Below are 14,814 nucleotides of genomic sequence, written 5' to 3'. Positions count from 1 at the left end.
TTTATTTATCTAAATATATACACACAAATCCTCTGAGCTTGGCACTAAACTTATGACAGTCCAACCTGCCCTGTCCCTCATACTTTTAACTACCAGTAACAACTTTAGTAACAATCTAGTCACCGTGGCATTGATTGTGGCCATCCCACACCTAGCTGATCTGGACATTATATGCCAATGCCAGTATTGCCAGTATTTGTTAACTGCTTGATAGCTAGTCATGGAGAAGTAAAATGTCAAAACAGGTGTGGTGTGTGTGTGTGTGTGTGAGTGTGTGTGATTGTTCGTCTCAATGATGCTTATTGTTCTGCTCCCCATTTCATGGGTAATTGAGTACTGGCTGGAGCAAATCCAAGCAAATTAACTTTGTACTATTGACATCAGAACAAGAAGACCAAATCAAGACCATATCCCCAAAATGGGCCCTCACAGGCTTTCTCCACTTCCCCAGAGGTCTGCTATTCTATGTGACTTCTCGAAGAAACAAAGCCCTTCCATTTCTGCTGTAAGAATGAGCTCTGGGACAAAAACTAGGTCTAGTTGGTGAGGACCTCCCCGTGGACTTGGTGTGCGTGTGCTCAGAGTCCCCTTGCATCCTGTTACAACTTCAAATAGACACAGATGGATGCGGAAATTTCTCCACTGTCTCTGAACAATGACTTGAGCTCTCAGCCTCTGTCACTAAGACACCACGTGGAGAGACCTGATGGAAGAAGCATATGTTCAGACATGAATAAACTTGCTCACTTAAAGAGGCATTAAAGGCAGGAAATGAAAAAGGGATGAGCGGATTACTTTACCTGTGGGACCTGGGCAGTGGATTTCTTCAGTCACCATGAGGTAACAACATGGAAGGGCTCCCAAGTCCCACCTGCTCTGACCAGAGCATCTCTGCTCTTGCTTTCTAGGTTAGAGTCCTCGCCTTGTGGAGTGCTCTCTGGTGCTAAACGTTTCCAGTCACAGAACTCCTAAGCACTGTCAAGAGACACTCCTAACAAATTAATCTCATGCTCATTTCACCTCATTGCCATAGCTTAAGAAGTTTTTTTCTTGGGATTTTTTTAATGGGGGTAGTTCTACAGTTCTGTTTGGAGGTAATTTTTTTCCTCTATTTTTTTTTTGGCACCAAGCTAAATAAGTCCTTGCTTTGGTGGTTTACACCTTTCAACTACTTGCTGTCTGTTATCATGTTCCCTGAAGTCATTTCTGGGTCCCAGCTCTGTGTTTTTGGTTTCTTTAATCTCTCCTCATAAATCAGTCCCCCCATTCCCTTCATCATTTTTATTGCTTTTCTCTGAACTCTCTCCAATTTGTCTACATATTTCCAGTGTCGGGTGTCTAAATATAATTTGCTGGACTCAAAGCCATATTTGGAGGGACCTCACCAATTAATCTTCTTCACTGAAATCTTTCAAAGAGTCTTTGGGTATGGTTCTAAATAACACGGATCTGTTTACTCAACTAGTGCATAATAAATATACCAAGAACAACATAATAATGTTGTCATGAGATCATACATACAAGCCTTCATATAGGAGAGATTATTTTTTCTTCAGGGTCCTTTGGTACATAGCAATTAAGTCAAGTTGGAGGAACCCACCTCACACCTTTGTACATTTTTTAAATGAAGGGTGTGAAAGAAACCTGAAAGATTCCAGGGTAAATTTTACAGGTCACTAGCACTAGGGGAGAAGGGTTATTTCTAAGTTGACCATTTAGGTAGAACATGCTTCTCAAGAGAAAGTGTAGTATTTATAGTTAAAGGCTGACACCAATCCACAAAATATATCTAAGCCTATTATAAGTATCCATAATCCCCACTGTGGGCCAAAGGGGAACCTGCACACATTAGGAATGGTTGTACAACTGGCACCCCCATTCTGTAGGCAATTTGGCGGTAGATGTCCAAAATTTTTACAAAGTACATGCTCTTTAACCAAAGGATAACCTATGAGCTAATTTCCAGGAAATAAGCAAATAATTGAAAGGTGGATAAAGTTGTGGGTTTATGGATGTTTATCCAATTATTATCTATGGAAGTGATAAGACAATATTGAAAATAATAAATTTGAAGAGATTGGATAAATAGAACTGGCAAAGAGCTCAAAAATACATGTGTGTGTGTGTGTGTGTGTGTGTATCTGTACTGTAGCACTGTCGTCCTGTTATTCATCAATTTGCTCAAGTGGGCACCAGTAACTTCTCCATTGTGAGACATATTGAATATGCCACGGGGAGCTTGCCAGCCTCTGCTGTGCGGACAGGATACTCTCAGTAGCTTGCCGGGCTCTCTGAGAGGGACAGAGGAATCAAACCCAGGTCGACAGCGTGCAAGGGAAACACCCTACCAGCTGTGCTACCGCTACATATAATATATAATGCTAACTATAGCAGAAGGAAAAACTGGAAATTGCCTAGATTTCCAGCACAAGGGTAATTAGCTAAACAGGTGATGATCCTGTTCCGTATTTATTCACACAAAAAGATGCCTGTGGCACACTGAGTCAATGGAGCACAAACAAAGAGTCAGAGTGTGATCCTATTTTCTACATAGGAAATGCTCTAGACAGAGCATTGTTGTTACATTGTTACATTGTTCTTACATCTAGCAAGTCTGAATATAAATATCCTTAAAAATTCAGAAGTGTTTGGCTAAAGCATGATAATTTTCTGATTCCATCCATGCACATCTAGCTATATATAAAATTAATAAATACAATAGATACTTTTCACCTTGTGTTAATTGAATCAAAGCAAACAAGGTTAACTGGGCTTCTATCACATGTTAGTAAGGCACAAAGCTGAACGATTTCCTCACTCCGGGAAGTGGACACTTCCTTGCGATGCCATGTGAGAGGATAGAAAGCTATACTCCGGAAAAGACCATGATGGGGTCTGAGGGCTTTGAGTGCCCTTTAAAGGGACCAACTATTTCAAACAGACTTTGAAGGATGATCAGAAAGTAGGACTGAGAATCCTAGTCCAGGAACCAAAGAAAGTCAAAGCATCCACAAGTACACGGAGGGCAGTAAACTTTTCCAGTTGGATGGAGGGGGCAGTACAGGAAGAAAACAGAGGAACCATACTCACTGGTTCTTAAAGACAAGGCTCAGGATTATCCATTTTATCCTGCACACTTGTAGAGTCCATAGTTTAAGGATGGGAGTAGAGGATAGGGACCTAAAAGAAGGTGCTTAGAGATTAGTCCTAGTGGTGCTCAGGGAACTACACAGTGCTGGGAATCAAACCCAGGGCTCACACATGCCAAGTACGTTCCCAGTCCATACTCTGCCTTAGTTTTTTTATTTTAAAAAAATGCAGGCAGTAATAGCATCTGTCTTGAAAGGTTGCTGTAAAAGCTAAACTCCTATTTGTGTGAAGTGCTGTACAGTAGTGCCAAGGAAGAGTTAAAGAGCTGTTACCACCTGCACTTCTATGTTCATTGCAGCAGTAGTCACAATAACCAGAATCTGAAAACAAACTGGATAAAGAAAGAACAGACAACTGGATAAAGAAAGCATAGTACATCTACACAAAAGAATACAATGCAGCTGTTAGAAAAAAATGAAGTCTTGCAATTTTTTTATAAATGGATGGACATAGAGAAGTATCATGCTGAGTGAAATGAGTCAGAGAGAGAAACAGATATAAAATGACTGCATTCATTTAAAAACATAGTATTACCCAAGGCCAAGGAAAACAGGGTCCAGGAGGACTGGTCAATGGTTGGAATCTACGACAAGTATGTGGGGGGCAGAGGTTAGGCAAGATAGAGAAGGTATAAGTATGACAATGATTGTTGGAAATGATCATGCTGGACAAGAACAGTGTTGAAAGTAGGTAAAAAGGTATACATGATAACTTTCAGATCTGTATTGCAAGCCACAATGCTCAGAAAGAGGGAGAGGAAGTGAGATAGAGTGAAAGAGAAACAGAGAAAGGGAGAGAGAGAGAGAAAGGAGGAGAAGGAGAAGGAGGAGGAGTAGGAGAGAAGAAGAAAAAGAACAACAACAACAACAACAACAACAACGGAAGAACAAGAAGATGAACAAGAGGAAGAGGAAGAGTAAAAGGAAGAGGAATAAGAAGAAGAAGGAGGAGGAGGGAGGAGGAGGAGGAAGAGGAAGAGGAAGAAGAAGAAGGAGGAGGAGGAAGAGGGAGGAGGAGGAAGAGGAAGAAGGAAAGGAGGAGGAGGAGGAAGAGGAAGAAGAAGGAGGAGGAGGAGGAGGGAGGAGGAGGAGGAAGAGGAAGAAGAAGGAGGAGGAGGAGGAGGGAGGAGGAGGAGGAAGAGGAAGAAGAAGGAGGAAGAGGAGGGAGGAGGAGGAAGAGGAAGACAAAGAGGAAGAAGAGGAAGAAGAAGGAGGAGGAAGAGGGAGGAGGAGGAAGAGGAAGAAGGAAAGGAAGAGGAGGAGGAAGAGGAAGAAGAAGAAGGAGGAGGAGGAGGGAGGAGGAGGAGGAAGAGGAAGAAGAAGAAGGAGGAGGAGGAGGGAGGAAGAGGAAGAAGAAGGAAGAGGAGGAGGGAGGAGGAGGAGAAAGAGGAAGAAGGAGGAGGAGGAGGAGGAAGAGGAAGAAGAAAGGGAAGGAGGAGAGGAGAAGAAGAAAGAAGAAGAAGGAGAAGGAGAAGAGGAAGAAGAAGAAGGAGGAGGAAGAGGATGAGGAGGGAGGAGGAGGAGGGAGGAGGAAGAAGGGGAAGAGGAAGAAGGAGGAGGAGGAGGAGGGAGGAGAAGGAAAAGGAAGAAGAAAAAGGAGGAGGAGGGAGGAGGAGGAAGAGGAAGAGGAAAGGGAAGGAGAAGAAGAAGAAAGAAGAAGAAGGAGAAGGAGAAGAAGAGGAAGAAGAAGAAGAAGAAGAAAGAAGAAGAAGAGGAAGAGGAAGAAGAAAGAAGAAGAGGAAGAGGAAGAAGAAAGAAGAAGAAGAAGAAAGAAGAGGAAGAGGAAGAAGAAAGAAGAAGAAGAAGAAGAAGAAGAAGAAGAAGAAGAAGAAGAAGAAGAAGAAGAAGAAGAAGAAGAAGAAGAAGAAGAAGAAGAAGAAGAAGAAGAAGAAGAAGAAGAAGAAGAAGAAGAAGAAGAAGAAGAAGAAGAAGAAGAAGAAGAAGAAGAAGAAGAAGAAGAAGAAGAAGAAGAAGAAGAAGAATGCTTGTCATAAAGGCAGAGAAAGATGAGGGAAGGAAAACTGGGAGTATTAGTTCAGGGAAATGTACACTGGTGGGGGAATGGATGTTGGAACACTATATAACTAAAGCCCAATCACAAACAGCTTTGTAATAGTCCATCTCATGGCGATTCAATTAATAAATTCATTAATAAAAAGTTGTTACAAAATTTGTAGCTCTTGCTGAATAAAAATAGCCAGCATGTGTGTAAGACCTGGTCTGTGCTCTCTGTACTGTAGCTCTGCCTCTTTAGAAAGTGGTTTTAACCCCATTTCTATAACATAAAGGAAAAGACATAAAGACATATGTGATGTGTTCAAAGTCACAGAGCTTTCCATGCCTCTCCCATTCCCCACCTGTCTAGGGTCCAAACCTGCACGTATTTCTAAGAGGGAATGAGGGAGTCAATTCAAAGTGGTCAGGAAACTAAACAGATGCTGAGAGAACAGAGCAGGTATGGCATTTGCCTTGCAAGCAGCTCACCCCTTAGATCCCTAGCATCCCAGATGGTCTCCCAAGCCAGTCAGGAGTGATCACTGAATACAGAGCCAGAGTAAGTCCTGCACACAATTTGGTGTACCCCAAAAATAAAAAAATTTAAGGAGAACATCAAAAATTTAGAGGAGGAGGGAAAAAGACATTTTCCAGATTATTTGCTTGGTCTCACATTTATTATATAAAAATGTACCAATCTGAGACTTTAACCCCTCTTTTCACAATATGATGCCTCCTGAGTATTAAGTTTATTTTTTAATTTTGCAAAAACAATTCCTTCCCAGTATTTCATTTCAAATAGCCCTTTAATATAAACACTGTTATAATAATCAATTATCTCCAAAGCATAAAGAATTTGTTGTAATTATCAGTGAAATGTCAATGCATATATCCAGCATCCTGATAATTTAGCTAAAAATAATCAAATCTTGGAAAATTAGAAGATCAAAACAGTCTCAGGTTGGGTTCAATCCAACTCGAACCCAACTTTCTTTACTATTCTCGGAAAAGAAAATTTTTGTTTGTTTGTTTGTTTTTGGGTCACACCCGGCAATGCACAGGGGTTACTCCTGGCTCTTCACTCAGGAATTACCCCTGGCGGTGCCCAGGGGACCATATGGGATGCTGGGATTAGAACCCGGGTCGGCCGCGTGCAAGGCAAAAGCCCCACCCGCTGTGCTATCGCTCCAGCCCGGAAAAGAAAATTTTAACTTAGCATTGACAGTGAACATAAAGCCAGCACTAAGGTAGGCACTAAGATCCCTTCATCAAACCCCTCCCCAATCTAGGCCTCCCCATCACTCACACCCTCACAGCTGTCTCGCTTTCACCATCCCATTCAGCCTGTGAAGTGAGTGTTGATAAATGCTCTCCAGTACCATTGTGAAAGACTGAATCACTTGTGATCTTCCCACCCACTTCCCAGACAATCTTGGCTGTAAGATAGATAACAGCCCATTGTACCGTGGATGCCAAGACGCACACACACCCAGCAGAGGGACAAACTCTACTGAGAAACAATCTTGCTCTCTCAGAGGGTGACCTGGGGAAGCAGGCGCATGCTCACTAAGGAGCATCCACACCCTCCTAGCTGGGCTCTGGCTCTTCATGCAAACCAAGTCTCCCTTCATTTACCTGGAGAGCATTTTGCCGCCCTATTTCCTTACCTAGAAAGCATATATGAATCATGTGATATGCATCAAAAAATTCTATAATAGGAAGAGGTCTTACCATTCTATGTTGACATTTGAGGTGATTTTTTTTCTTTCTTGTGAATTCCTATTATTTTCCAAATCTCATATAATAAATATGCATTTATTTTTACAATCAAAAGAATAGAAAAATACTTTTTAAACTTGTCATTTCTTCACCTTAATTATGTGTCACATGAATGGTCTCCAAAATTCCTTGACCAGTGCCTAGAACCCTCTGCACTTTCACCACTTTCAGATGGGGGGAAAAATCGTCAGACAGCCAGACAGAGGAGACATGCCACACAACAGCACGTGACATGTGCAGTAAACATCCCCACCCCATTCCTGATTTTACTCATCCTCAAACCTCAGCTCACCCCTGAGTCGGCCTGGCCCTTCCACTCCTTCTCTTTTCTTTGGATGAGCCCAGGGATGGTTCTGATTTGTAGGTATCAGGGACAAAACCGAGTTGAAGGAGTGAGTGTGTGAGCGTGGTTTTATGGGCGATGATTCAGGTGAGAATCTAGTTGCAGCTGAGAAACATGTGGTATATATTACTAAGTTAGCGGAATTTAGAATGGATGATGGAAATCAGAGGAGTTGTCATTACAATGGTGTTTGTAGGCCAGACTGATAGTACAATGGGTGAGGTATGTGCCTTACACATGACTAACCAGTGTTCAATTCCCAGAAGCCCAGAGAGTCCCCCAAGAACTCCCTGAACTCAGGAGTCATCCCTGAGTTCACAGCCAGAAGTAAACCCTGAGAAGTGCTGGGTGTGGCCCAAAAATCAAAATAAAATAGTGTTTGCCTAACTGTGTTCACTGAGGATGCTCATATAGTTTTAATGGAAGTGATGGTAGTTCTATTACCATCAATTTATCCCTGGTTTGCCCCACTTTAATTTTCTGCTAACTCCTGTGTTTCTCACCACTAGTTTAATGCACTATGTTCATCACTATTTTCTTAAAATTCTTCCTGTATATTTTTTTTCTGGACCTCGTGTCCCTCTTCTGAAGCTTTATTAACCCCTTGATTATACCTTGACCTACAATCTTTGCTTGACCTGTTTTTTTGCTTTCCTTGCCTTCCCTAAGTGATAGACAGTTGTTTCTTCTGGACTAGGAATGTTTTTCATTCTGCATCTTAAACACTAAGTCTGCCAAGTAACAGGTGTTCAATAATTACCATTATTTTTTGACAAATAATCACATGAATTAACAGAGAAGACAAGGCAAGGGGGTGATTCATATCAGGAACATGAGAGGCTACAGAAGGAAGAGTTGTTATTCTACACTTTCACTTAGGATTAAGCCAGAAGGGTTTTACCTGGTCACAGTGAAGTAAACGTGAGTCCAGTTGTCGTTGAATGACTTATTGTCATGGATTCATTTAAAATAAAGCTCAGGCAAATTTTGAAACAAAACAAGAATGTGTGATTGTCTGATTTCCTAGACCTGAAGACAGATACCAGAGAGCAACAATAGCGTCATCTCAGAATCTAAAACCAGGCTGGATTTTGCCAGTTTCACTTAGGTGATAATTGTTCCAAGAACAGATACGTGCTACTCTTCTATTTCTCTCCCGGGGCCTCTAAATCACCATCTTTCTCAATATTCCCACTCCAGAAGAGCGGCAAAGCCCATTTTTCTTTTAGTCACTTGCCACATGCAATTCTAATTTATTTAACTTTCTAAAGGCTAGAGTCTAAAACAATGATCAAAGAGTGGGTTGGACAAGCACAGGAAAGTAGAGGGTTCCTTTTCTGATCCTAAATATCATAAAAACACAGATGGGGAGCAGGGAAATGGTATGTGTCTGGAGAAATAGAAATCAGGCAGACTAGAATACACTGAAGTGAAGTGGCCTATAAGGTCCAAAAACACAGGTAAGAACTCCCTGTGGCTGACATTTGCCATGAAAAGAGCCTAAATTCTTCATTTTGACTATTATGGAAAGCTATTAAAGAAAAATTCATATTCGATATGCCAAAAACAGTAACAACAAGTCTCACAATAGAGACGTTACTGGTGCCCACTCGAGCAAATTGTTGAAAAATGGGACAACAGTGCTACAGTGCTATTATTTAATTTAGGTCTAATGATTATAATAGTGTTGAAGTTTATATAGTATTGATGTATAAAAATCACTGCAACCCAACATCACCAAAGTGCTCTACTGAGTGTCCTCCACCAGTGTTCTCCACCACTTCGTTAGTCTAAAGCTCATTTCCTCCCTCCCCCACTACTTTGTAGTCTCAGGCTTTGTACTTCAAGGCCAAGGTTTGTCATTGGCAAGCTCATTCCTTTCTTTTGTCTCGTTATATTACACAGGATAAGTGAGATAGTCTGGTGTTTGTTTTTCTCCTCCTGACTTCTTTTCCTTCACATAATGTCCTCAGTTCCACAGCATCATGATTCTGGAAGATTAGCATTTAGAAGTGCTCTGGAAGCAGAGAAGGACACGGAGAAGAGGACAGCGTGAAATTAGTAGCTGCTGCAATAGTCCAGATATCTAGTGTCCCAAAATGTCCCTATTTGAAGAAGCACTCAATTCATCAACCTTAAGGAGAGTAACAGGAAATATAATGTTGAGTTATTGTAAAGAATTCTTAGAGCTGGAGCAGTAGCAGTAGGTAGAGCATTCACCTTGCATTCAGTGGACCTGGGTTCTATTCCCAGCATCCCATATGGTCCCCTGAGCACCACCAGGAGTAATTCCTGAGTGCAGAGCCAGGAGTAATCCCTGTGCATTGCCAGGTGTAACCCCAAAAGCAAAAAAAAAACATAATTCTTATAGCCAACTCCAAGAAAGAAAGACATAGAAAGACAGACCTTTCTGCTGAGCTCCAGAACAGAATATCCAATTTTCCATAGAAATATTTTGCTCCAGTACCTCATCTTTATACCACACTCAGCACGTAGATTTCCCCATCTCAGCTGAAGTTCACACCATCCTTTCAATTGCTCAAACTAAAGGACTTGGAGTCATTCTTGAATTTTTTTTTTGCATCCTGCAATCTACCAAAAAATTCTACATGCAAAATGCAACCAAATTCTCACTTTTCCGACTGCCCTACTACTAACCATCACCAAGTCCCCACAGTCTCACAGCCAGGATCATCCCAATAACCTCTGCCTGGTTTTCTTGATTTTATCCTTAGACTCCTACGGTCTTCTTTCAGCAAAGCAGCCAGAAGCACCTTTTAAAATATGTTTTTATTTTAATTGATTAAGGATTATTCCTTTTTTGTTCCAAGTCTTTCTATACCTTTTCTTACTCCAAGTCCTTATCTATGCTTATGTAAAATGGCCTTGTTACTACTTTAATCTGTGATCTGCTATGGTTTGTTATCATCAACAGAGAGAAAAAAAAGAGGAACAGAACAGGTTTGGAAGGACTAATCAGGAGCTCACATTTAAAGATTCTGAGACACCCAGAGGAAATATTGTATAGTAACTGTATCTTCGAGTCTGAAATACAAAGAAGATAAAAACTAAAGAGATATATTTGTACTGTCACAAAGAGTGTCCTTAGAAACATGAGCTGGTGGGGTTGGAGCAATAGTACAGCAGGTAGGGTGTTTGCCTTGCACGCGACCGACCTGGGTTCGATTCCCAGCATCCATATGAGTGCAGAGCCAGGAGTAACTCCTGTGCATTGCCAGGTGTGACCCATAAAGCAAAAAAAAAAAGAAAAGAAAAGAAATAAAAGAAAAGAAAAAAAGAAACATGAGCTGGAATAGATCACCAAGGGAATAGAAATAAAGAGAACTGAGGGCTGATATTGAAGATATAATAATTGGGGGGACCCAAATATTAAACGGAGCTATAGAGAGAGTTCAACAAGTAAAGCACACACAAAGGATCACAGTCCCAGGTTTGTCCGCAGCATCACGTGGTCCCCAGCATCCCCAGGAGTAAGCCCCAAGCATAGAGCCAGAGTAGCCCCTGAGCACCAAAGATAGGTGGGGGGTAGAGAGGAAGGGAAGGGAAGGGAAGAAAAAGGGAATTCAGGAAGTAAGATTTAAAAAAGGAAAAAAGTAGCAGATCAGTGAGGCAGGAGGGAAATCAAGAGCTCAGGTCTTGCAGGCTAAATTTAAACAATCTTTCAACGAACTATAAAAATTTGTTTAAAATTCGAGTCAAACTTCATCTGTAAACCTAGATTGATTCTTAGGGTCTTCTCTAGGAAATGCATCATTAAATCATTTGTGAACCAAAACACATTGCACAGTGGAAATATTTTTTATAACTGTCAGTAATTTCCTTTCAACCTATTGACATACAGTCCTAGTAGCTCAGAGTCCTGACTCCATTTCATTTCCATCTATTTTCGTAATTATAATGGTATAAGTTTAAACTGAAACCTTAGGTGTTCAATGAATAGGACAAACATATGTAGAAATATAAAATTAACACATCACTAATATTTAAAATATAATTATTACCTGGTTATTTTTATTAATCTTGTCATCTGATTATTAATTTTGTCATTTACCAAAATAGTAGATTAGAACCAAAGTTCATGGGAAAGTGCGGTTCCTAATTCTGAAATTCATCAGAGGGTCAGAGAGGCAGCTGAAGCACGTGCTCTGTCTTGGGTTCGAGTCCCAGCACCACATGGTCCTCCAAGCACCACCAAGGGTAACCCTGGAGCACTGAACTGGGGTGGCCCCTGAACACCATCATTTATGGCATCCCAAGCCAAAACTTTTAAATAAAATTTAAATAAAATTATCCAAACACAAAATAATTAACATTTAATAGCAGCCTAACACATATTCAGACAATGTATAAATAAGCTTGATTTGCATTAACATCTCTCAAGTCTTTGGGCTATTTGTCTTGGTGCTTCCCCACGTGATTGAGATAAGTAGTGAGCAGTCCAGGGTGGCTTGCTTTCCACAGCCAGACAGAAAGGAAACCAGAACTGGAACTCAGATCACTGTCTGGGGAGGAAAGAAGATGCCTGCTCTAGTTGTAGTTCCCAGCAGACGGCTTGGAAACTGTATCTCCCATCAAGCTGAGGCTGCCTGGTAGCCTTTCCAAAGCAGAGCTCTGAGCTGTTCTTGCTAAAGAGGCCTTTGAGGTCCTGGTGCCTCCAAACAGTGACTGGGCTTCCAACGTGAAATATCGGCAGTGTCGACCGAGGAGGGGAAATATCCCCCTTTCTCGTTTTATTTTTCCCTTTCCGGGGAGAAGCAGCGTGGCGTCTGCCATATTATGAGGACTATAAGCAGGTATGAACTTGGTGGCGTGGGAAGGAGAAAAAAAAGAGAGAAAGAGAGAGAGAGTTATGTACTTGGAACAGCAGGACGCTTGGGCAGTCTCGGGCCGGGCCGATACTGGCTCGCGCTCCACCGGGACTCGACCCAGGCGGCCACACTTTGGTGCAGCCACTTTGCTGCTGATTGACCACGATCCGGAGGCCAGCTAGACTACTTTTGGTCCCAGAAACTGCTTGCAGCCATGTCTCTAGACTGTGAACTAAGCCATTGCCCCATACTGCCCCAGGAAGGGAAATTATGCGATTTCTAACATAAATCTCCCTGGACTTAATTACTAAAATACTAAAATACAGAAATCCTAAACTGCGCGGCCACTACTGCGGCCACGCGACTTCATATCTCTTCAATTCTCAGTAATGGAAAACTAATTATCAAATGCTTTCTTGTCAGTAGGGCTGTTTTTTTTCAGGGGGGAAAACTCCAACAATAATAGTGAGTTTTGTGTTGAAATATGGAATGTAATCAAGGTAAAGAGAAAATGAAGTGAAATTTATCAGTTACAGAGATGGGGGTATAGGGTTGGGGGTGGAAGGTATACAGGGGTTTTGGGTGGTGGAATATGGGCACTGGTGAAGGGACGGGTGTTTGAGCATTGTATAACTGAGACATAAGCCTGAGAACTTTGTAACTTTCCACATGGTGATTCAATAAAATAAATAATTTTTTTAAAAAAGAAAGAAATATCAGCAGTGTCTCACAACTGCAGGAGAGTGTCTCCTTCCGTGGGGTTGATTCTGATTTCCTTCATACACACTATGGGTGCCAACTCCTGGAATAAAATCACATATCAATAGGTGAAAAATGCTAAATTGGGGCTCATTGGGCAAAGGAAGGATTCTAACAGACTGAACCCTAAGTTGGCCCAAGTTTACTTAAAATGTGGAATTCAGGGATTTTAAAAATTTTTTAAAGCACCATTTTTACACAATGTGAAACTTAATCTCCAACTGAAGCTGGGTTTCATTCATACTCCTTGTAGAATCTGATTCTGTAAATATTATTTAGATCCTTCTAAAGTTCCTGTAGAATAAACAAATACAAGCAGTCATCTTTTAGCAATTAAGATGAAGTCAGAGCAAGCATACGTTTCAAATCTGTAAATGGCACAGTTCTGGGAGGAATAGTTAACACATCTAATTTTTTAAAAAGTAGAATAATTGGACAGCAGAACTAGTACAGAGGGTAAGGCGCTTGCCTTCCTTGCAGCCTACCCATATTTGGTCTCTGGTACCACATATAGTCCCCTGAGCCCACCTGGAGGGAGCTTACTCTCTTGAGCAGGGCCAGGAGTAAGCCCTGAGCACCCTTGAGTGTGGCCTCCAAAACAACAACCAAAGCATAAGTCTTAGCTCCTACATAAGTAGCTCAAAGGTCTGTAAATGCTCAATAGTCACAACTGGAAAAGATGACTGGGCGGGGGTGGGGGGGTGGGCGCAGGTCTGGCTTTGCAGTAAAACATTCCATTAAAAAATATAGAATTTTTTAAAAATACCTAGATTGATCTTCAGAGTAGTGCCCAGAAATTTAAGTATAACCCACAGTCCAAATGAACCGGAATTGTTTTAACATACAAAAAGTTAAGTACAGGACTGGAGAGAGAGCTGTAAGGCTTTGAGGAGGAGGCCCGGGTTCAACCAGGGCACTGCATGGCCCCCAAACAAACCCAAACCCAAAAAAGTTTATACTTTTCTAAACAGAAACTTCAAGGCCAAATACAGGAATAGTCTCTGTCCTTGGCATGAATTACACTTGACCTGAAATGTTCTCTTTCATTCCACAGAAAAGGCCTAAGAAAGACATTGACCGTCACTGTTGTCTCTGGAAATGCCCCAGAGAGCCAAGCACAGCGCCTTGGACCAAAGGTATTTAATGAACGTGCACAGAATTGCCCTGAGCTGATACTGAAGAGACTGGACATCATACCAAGATGCTCAGAGGAAGTTAGGGGGCAACGAATGTGGCTCTGCACAGGTACCTTCCAGCTGAGCTCCCCTCCGTGAAGTGGGTTCCCCCGCCAAGCAGCAGCAGAGGGCCCGGGCAGGTGCACGCTCGGCCAGCAGGAATGTCACCAAAGCGCCACCCAAATTAAGTGAGAGATTGGAATAGACAACTTCAACCCCGCAGTCCCTGGGCTGGGCTCCCAGAGTGTCTCCAGCTGGCTTGGGAGACGCCTGAGCTGGTCCTAACCCTCCCCACCGTGAGCTCGGACTGGCATCCCAGTTTTCCAAGGAAAGTTTGGACTCCAGGTTGCAAGTTTACCCTTCACATAGTCCGTGACCACTACACTGGGGAGCCACCATTACTCCCCAGTGACCTGTGGCAGACGCTGGGCAGTGCCTGTACCCTAAATTAGTAGCAGCGTTTGCTGTCCCTTACGCTCCACACTTGTTTAAAAGGGACGCTGGTTTTTGCAGAGAGGATTTGTTTGAGGTTTTGGGGGGTGTTTTCTTTTTGATCAGAAATAAAACATTTATTTCACAAGGAGAGACCTGGGTTTGCCACCTCAGCTGGGGGTGGCCAGGCAGGGGCACGGGGCATGGGAAAGGCAGGTAGGTCCTTGCCTGGATCTGAGCGCCCTCCCTCCACTGCTCCTTCCTAACCTAAACAGGCCTAAATAAGAAGCACCCCTCCTCGCACCCCACGGTCGGGCTTGTTTGGGTTGTTTTGTTTTGTTTGGGACCACACC

The sequence above is a fragment of the Sorex araneus genome, chromosome 10, assembly GCF_027595985.1.
Source record: "Sorex araneus isolate mSorAra2 chromosome 10, mSorAra2.pri, whole genome shotgun sequence".
Classification (NCBI taxonomy): Eukaryota; Metazoa; Chordata; class Mammalia; order Eulipotyphla; family Soricidae; genus Sorex; species Sorex araneus.
This window is presented reverse-complemented; position numbering follows the sequence as displayed.